The sequence below is a fragment of the Papio anubis genome, chromosome 2 (genome assembly GCF_008728515.1).
Source record: "Papio anubis isolate 15944 chromosome 2, Panubis1.0, whole genome shotgun sequence".
Taxonomy (NCBI): domain Eukaryota; kingdom Metazoa; phylum Chordata; class Mammalia; order Primates; family Cercopithecidae; genus Papio; species Papio anubis.
Window position 1 is genome coordinate 23,864,000 of NC_044977.1, and position 8,501 is coordinate 23,872,500.

Here is an 8,501-nt window from a genome sequence, read left to right on the forward strand (position 1 = left end):
CAACATGTAATCAATAAATTTACCTTAACTCTATATCCATGTAGTAGTTATTCTAGTGTTAAAACATGAAGTGAAAAATAAACATTTGTTTTCATTGATTAACGTTATATCTATATGAGCACTTCACTGAAGACAAAGTAGAGAGTGGACTAGAGTTCTGGAAAATATCGAATATAGTTGGGATCGGCAAAATAATCAACGATGTGTCTTTTGGCTTTTTGAAATTGTACTTTTCTTTCTCTATGATTTAATTTCAAATTAACTAAATATTTGGGTCTGCTGAGTTTTCTAACAGTTTTGAAACAGGAAAGTCAATTGTCTTATTTAAGAGCTATATTTAAAGCAATAATTTAAACCCTTGACTTAGTCACAAATGCACCATATATTATACAGTTGGTGGTGGGAGATGCATGTATATTTCTGCTGTAAATGGGGCTCTTAAAGATGGTCTATGACAGAGTGTATGAAGTGCAACCTCAGAGTGGGCATCTCAGATTATCCCAGTGACAATAGCTCCTAAACTGCTAGTAAAACTATATCTAAAAGGATAAAAATCACAGGTCACTGGTAATTGCAGAAAGGGCCACTTGGCTTCTTTTGTTGCCAGAAATACAGTTTTTCAAGTTAAACTGATCAATGCAAAGAATTCTGTGAGTTACGTGAACAGCAATATTTCAAAAGGAGTGACAATTACTTTAAAACTCCTACCATTGCTGCAATATCTTAAACACAGCACTTACTATCTCAGTCTTCAATGGGGCCCATCATTCACCCAAATGATGATGAGTTCACTCTGGATTAAAGACTTATCTGAGTCTGAGTAGTGGCCCTGGGGCGTATATTAGGGAATCTTGAACAAGCAGGTAGAAAGTGTTAATGTTATTTTGTTGTTTGTTTTAACTTAAAGGGAACTAAATATCATAAACACTTTTCAGGGCTTTATCAGGCTCTGATTTTTATAGTTTCTTGGAGAGAAAAATATCTCAATGGCAGAATGCAAAAATGAGAAAGGTATTACTAATAGAGAAGAAAGATATATGAATACTGAAATTATGCCTCACTACAGAGATACAATTTAATCAAAGGTAGGAAGAAATGAAAACAAAGTCGAAACAAACATTTCTTTCTTTTCATATCCATTAAAATTTTCTTAAGAAATCTTAAGACTTGCAGAGCCAAGTGTGTAAACCAGCCAGAAGGACTGCAGTGGCAGGGCCATGTTAGCACCATCAAGAGGCAGTGTGGGGTGAAACTGGCTGCAGGGACCCAGTGACTGGATAGGAAGCATTAGGTTGTGACAAGTTTGTATCACGCATGAGTATAAGCTAGTCATTCTTGGCTCAGGAGGCATTGGAAAGTCTGCTCTGCCTTTACAATTTGTCCAAGGAAATTATGTTGAAAATTATGATCCTGCGATTGAAGACTCTTACAGAAAGCAACTTGAAATAGATGCACAACAGTGTATGCTTAAAATCTTGGATGCCACAAAAACAGAAAAATCTTCAGCAATGAGGGCTTTGTACATGCAAAACAAACAAGGCTTTGCGTTAGTTTATTTCATCATAGCAATGTCCACATTTAATGATTCCCAAGATCTAAGAGAAAAGATTCTTCAAGTTAAAGACATTGATGATGTTGCAATGATTCTTGTCAGTAATAATTGTGACTTGGAAGATGAAAGAGTTGTAGAAAAAGAACAAGGTCAAAATCTAGCAAGACAGTGGGCCAACACTGCATGCTTATAATCTTCTTCAAAATTACAAGTAAATGTTAATTAGCTATTACCCAGTGCAACAAATTAACAAAAATTCCAGTGGCTGGGAAGGCTTGCAAAAAGTCACGTCATCTGGTTTAATACACTGAATGCCTTGTAGCTCTGAGCTAGGTCTGAAGAACTGTTGCCTGATTCAACAGTGCATTCCAACTTTGTTAAACCTACCAACATCTTAGACTTTCCTATTGTGGTGTCCCTTAAGAGGTGGATGAAAGCTCCTACATCAGTTTGCAAATTCTTATCATGTTTCAATATCACAAGTTAGATTTTTATTCATATAATAGTCCTAAGTATATAGCTAGTAAAATCAGATCTATATCAAATACACTAAGAAAAATTCTTCATCTACTAACGTGGTAAATGTCTGAAAATGATGTGCTGTATCCTTTAACATGCCCCATACTTTGTATTGAAGAGTACAATAATGTAAATCCTAAACATACCACTACTTTAGCATAATAAAAGAAAGTCCAAAGAGCTCCTATAAAGACTATCCTAGATAACTTTCCTTCTTTGATACTTGTAGCTTTTATTGTAATTTTTAAAAATAAATTCAAGGTCTTTATCATTGTATTGTACAAAATAAGTACTTGGATCAACATAGATATATAGTTTTATAAGTTTTCAAAAAAACTGTGGAGTCAGTAATCTTGTCTTTAAAATATGGTAGTCCCATCAGTATAATGTCTTAGATTAAACATGTTGCCTTTCATATCTGTTGGGAAGGAAAGGTCAAGATTTTTCAAATCTCTTACTATATGTTTGCTTTTTTGTTTACCTGGTGAACAATGTTTATACTTTTATGGATAGTAGGGGTCTACAACAAGAAGTATATATTTTCAAGCAATTTTTTGATGAGTTAACATTTTTTGTAAATCATTTCAGGCTTCTACATCTGTAGATTCTCATTGTGAATCCCTTACTTGCTTATGCATAAGTGTATTTGATATACTAAATATACAGTTTTAGTATTTTTGCCTGTTAGTGATTGTATCATGTATGTAATGTTTTGGTCGATATGTTAAATCAAGCTTGTTCAACCCATGGCCCATAGGCTGCATGCAGCCCAGGATGGCTTTGAATGCAGCCAAACACAAATTTGTAGATGTTCTTAAAACATTATGAGAATGTTGGCGATTTGATTTTTTTAAGCTCATCAGCGATTGCTAGTGTTAGTGTATTTGATGTATGGCACAAGACAATGCTTCTTCTTGCTATGTGGCCCAGGGAAGCCAAAAGATTAGACACCCCTGTGCTAAACGATATATAAGTACTGTGGATGCCAATGTGGGAAGTGATTTTATCATGTGTAAATGATCTCAAGGCCCAACTTGCATAACTGTTGCTGCTTTATTTACAATACCTTGTTACTTTGTGTGCATTAGCTTTTCCATGTAAAGACTGCGTGTCTGTCTATTAGGGAGCCACAGTATTTAAATCGACCACCCTAATGTTACAGCTACTTTGAGGTGGCTAAATGTAAACCAAAATCCTTAATTAAAGTGGTACAATGTTGTATAACTTATCATCAGTAGTTCAATAAATTTGGATTGCCACGTAAGGTTCTGGATTTTTCTTTTAAAGGAAAGATATTTTGAGATTTATTTGTTTATCTCTTTTACCATAGGAAGGAATAATCATTGTACACCCATTCAGAAACACGTGTCTATGTGTGTGTGTATTCACTCATGTAAGTCAGTGGCAGAGACCAAAGAATGAGTGGTTGATAGAATATGAGTTGATTCAGTCATTCTTTATAATCTATGCCTAGAAAAATCACAACTGTCAAGAACATTGGATAATTGGAAGTGCAGGAAAGGAGAAATTCCTCTAGGGAAAAATCTTAGGAGTCCAGTTAGATATTCCTTCTTATTTTTTTCCTAGGGATAATCCTAACCGCAAAATTTAAAAACAAGATATAAGTTTTCCCATTTTCTATGTTAGTCTCATTAAGAGTGGCACACTTCTTCCATAGAAAGGAAACTATGTGTTTCAAAGACAATATTCTTTTAAATAGAGTGAGAATTAAGCTATTAAAATCAATTTGGTAGGCCTATTTATGTGTTTATGCTCATTTTTTCATACCTGAGTATAGTTGTAGAGGAAGCCCAACTATGCTTGCCAAATAAAATAGAGGCTGATCAGTTAAATTTGAATTTCAGAGAAAAAGCAAATAAATTTTAGCATAACTGTGTCCCAAATATTACATGAAACATAATAATGCTTGAAAAAATAAATGTTGTTTATCTAAAGTTTAATTTTACTTGGAATTCCTGATTTTATTGCTAAATCTTATAAGCCCAGATCTAGGGCACTAAGAGCCTACCATGACATCATCAATTATGCAGTGAGGGAGAAGGAAATAACTTAATGGCAGAGTGATCAGGTTATATTGAACAACTTCTCAAATTTAACATTGATGAGTCTAGAGTAGAAGGATCTACAATTGAGATTTTATAAAAATCTATTCTTGGCTCATAGAAATATTATTAACTAGGTATATTTCTAATTAAGAATTTCACTTCAGTGACTATGTATAGTAAGTGCCAATATATTTATAGTTCTATTTATCTGTCTGTAAGAACTCATACCTTTCTTGCTAACACAAAAAGTAGGAAGGTTTCTTCACATTAAACTATAGTGTTTCTTGGACTAGGTTATTTGAGCATTATAAAGAAACTTTGTAATTTAGTTGGTTTTCATTTGGATGATTTTACGATTTTTTAGAAAAGTGAAGAATGCATCAAGATATGATATCTTATTGAGTTTTTTTGTCATTTCAATTGGTGTTTGGAAGATGGTACTATCCGGCTCTGTTGAGCACTATGTACTCATTCTGCTCTGATTCTAAACTTTAATCTCTTATGAGTAGATTGAAAAGACAGTAACAGGTTCAGGTTTATCCTTTAATTTGTCTAGTTTAAACAACTTTTCAAAGATTTCTTTTGATGAATGTATTATTCACAAAGTAAGATAAATGTGCATGCTTAATAAATGGATTCGTTGATTAATACATCAACTAGTGAATATATTAACAGTCTGTTTTAAGTCAACGGTAGTATAAAGTGGTTACTATTTATAAATAAGGACTATGTGTAATTCTTATCTGTAAAACTTCCCTGTGCCAAGAACTCTTCTAGACATTGAAGATACAACAAAGAAAGGAACAGAAAATTGTCTGCTTTTGTGGGGGCTATCTTTTAAAGTGAGTGTCAGACTATGAATAATACAGATGGATAAAATAAATAAGTAAAATGCACAGTATATCAGTGGGAGAGAACTTCAATAAGAGAAAACATAAATCAAAGAAGGAAGATAAGGAATGCAGGGAGAAGTGAGTATTTGGTTTTAAATTGAAGAGGGAATGACTCACTGAGAAGATGACAAATGAACTAACACTTGCAAAGGGTGAAGCAACATTTGGGCAGAAAGAACAGTATGTGCAAATTTCTATGATGCAAGAATGTCTGGATTGTCCTAGGGACAAAAGAGGAGGCCAATGAGTTTAAAATAGAGTAAGTTTGATGAGAGTCTTTAAGTCATTGGAAGAGAAAAAAAATGATGCTTATTGTACAAGGCATTAGTTGAATTATCTACACGAATGTCAGAAACACCAAGAAAGATAATATCAGTGCTAATGGAAAAAGACAGTCACCAAGAAACTTAAAGATCCTAGGAATACCAGAAAGTGCTTATGGATTATTAGATGACTTCAAGATAAAGGGTAGTGATTTAATGATATTTTACTCATCTTCAGACCCAGTGGTCTCTAAAATATTGGTAACAAAAGAGTCATCCTTTCTGCAAGCTGGACAGGACAGGCAATTTTTCCTTGGAAGAGGAATATAGGAGTACTTTCTCAAAAGACATAAAATACTCAAGGGATTTTAATGGTTCTGGCAGGCAGAGTGGAAAGTTTCAGGTGTTCAAAAGACGTGAGGGATGGAACAGAAAGGCAGTGTAGCAAGGGATTCTGGGTATGAGAAAAGGACTGAAGTCTTGTATTTTCTTATGAAGATGAATGAATGATCAGAAACAGAGGAAAAGGGTGGAATGATATTTGTGCTGATACAACCAAGGCAGCTAACGATTGTGAAGCTGTTAATGTTAGGGGAATATTAGGGTATCGCCAGAATCTTACAGGGTTCCAGGGCTCCTCCTGGATGTGTGCTGTGGGGAGAATAAAGGCCAGCAAAGAAGTGGCCTTTGAGACTGCCAACTGACATCTCTAGAGATGAATCAGAACCAGTAACACAGGCTCCCATGCTGAACATTAAGTTTTTTATTTAACACTTATTCTAGAAACTAAAATTTATGTTTCTGGACATTCACTTTGAGGATTATGAATGTATTAACACATTATGTTATATAAAAAAATTAATAGATACCTTAATATATCTATCCTGGAATAATACAATAGAGGAAGATTACACTATTTTAGTTAGCCACAAGAAAGTAGATGTAAGAAATATTTCTGCGTGTGTGCATGTGTGTGTGTGTCTGTGTGTTTGTGTATCTGTGCATATGTCGACATACAAATACATACTAATACCATTTACATCTATATGTATGTTCATTTATGGTAATATATATAATATATATGTATATTTCAATATGATACAATATGCAGAAGGGGAAAAAAGATACCAGAAAGCCACACAGAAAGAAATGTCTTTTCATCAAAACTTGGAACACTGTCTATTGACTCTTTGGTTAAATCCAACCTTGATTATATTCAGAACAAACATAATTTTCAAAGATAAATTCTGGAGATTTAATTGCCACTGTTTCCTCTTACTACAATGGCTACACACAAGTTGATTATATTTTATTTTTCCCTTGTTTGAACAAACTTATCTTGAGAAGTCATTAAAACAAGCTTGATACATGATGCTAAACTGTAACATCAAGGATTTTATGCAGGTATTATTATATTTGCATAATGGATTCTCTTTAAATTGGTTGCAGAAACATTTATTACCTAGGGCTTCTATTATAGCAAAGCATAATGTACCACACTAAAAACATTGATCCCCATCTGGTTTAGAGATTGCCAAATGGTATAATGCTATGCGTGCTCTAGAAGATGTAGAAAGGATATTATATGGCTTGAAAGACACTTTGCTTTATAGGTTTCAGCAGGAACATGATTGCTAGAACTTACTTATAAGGTCCTAATCTTGTTTATAACTTACAGGGAAATACATTTTTTCTTAACCTTTATGTTTCAAAAGAAATATCCACATGTTACCTTAGTGGCCTTTAAGAGCAGCTAGGGATTTTCCTGTTAGTAGTTTAAGAAAAGAACGAATATAGCAATTATGCTGCGTGTCTTATTTCATGGGGTTACTGTGTGACCCCAGGCAATACAGTAAATATTATTATTCAAAAGAAAGTCATGCGAGCAGAAGACTTAAAAAACAGCAACAACAACAACAACAACAACAAAAAACACTGACATAGGTGTATGGTAAAGCCATACAATAAATAAGTTGCCTACAAACAAGCACAGTTCATAGTTCATGCAAATACATGAGTAGGTAATTTGGTTACACACCTAATTCTAAGAAGCTCCTTCTAGCCAACTGAAATTAATTTTCACCCAGTGACTTTAAATCAAGGAAGTCAATTTATTTTAAGGTTCTGTTGAGAAGATGCTGATTCCTTATTTTTTTTAACTAAAACGAAAAAGGAAATTGACCTTCATTTTTCCCACTTCCCATTCTGAATTCCCTCTCTTCACCTATTTTATCAAATCTTTCAGAGGAATAGATATCTCCTCCCTGCTCCTTCCTTCACACCTTTTTCATCCATGATTCATAGATCTATAGTACCCAATTATGTGTCAGAGTTAAAATATAACCTCTCAGACCTCAAGAATCTCTCCTAAGTGAGCAAAGGATTAGTAATCATTTCCATTTACTTATCCTGTTAGACCGTCAAAGCTGACTGCACGAGGTCCATTCTCTTACCTATTTCCTTCACCAACTGATCAAAATTAGATTCTTTTACTCATTATTTTACTTTTTTGACTACATCTCCATATTATTTTTCCAGAAAGATAAGCCTAAAATTTTAATCTTTGACTCTTCACTGTCTATTCTCTTTTACTAAATTAGTTATCAAGTTAATTCAAGATTACTGACATACTATTAGTTTGAAACTTTCATATCACTTGATTACCTTTTCATTGCCATTGCATTGCTTTAGGTTCTCAGAACTTATGACCACTTATCTTAAATATATTATAATTTCTTAACTGGTAGGCCTAATCTCATACTCTTCAAGTTTGTAACTGTCTTATACAGCATACCTAGCTGTTTTCTACTCCTTCATAACTATACTTATCTGCCTATTTCCTATTGTTTATTTTCTACATTCTGCATTATTTACCTTTGTCTGGAAGTAAGGCTCTTCAAAAATCTGATTTTCTTTCACTTTTTCTAGTTCTATCTAACAATATTCCTTGACTTATCTTTAGCATTTATGTGAAGTTACATTTCTCACACTGGGATTAGATACCATTGCTATTTCCTGTATATTCCTTTGCCTTATTGACTAATGGAATACCTTTAAAAAACTACAAATTCTATAAGGCCCAAATTAAAGATTACTTCTTAAATACAGCCATTCCTGAACAATCTACTTAAAATTGTTCCCTTATTCAACCTCTTTTTGTAGCATTTGCTATATACTAGGTGGCTCAGTATGAGAAAAACTGTGTATC

The 8,501-nt window shown here is 33.5% G+C and overlaps 1 pseudogene; it reads left to right on the top strand.

The window, feature by feature from the left end:
• Window positions 1-986: 986 nt before the first annotated feature.
• Window positions 987-7,742, top strand: LOC108583981 (annotated as a pseudogene).
• Window positions 7,743-8,501: the final 759 nt, after the last annotated feature.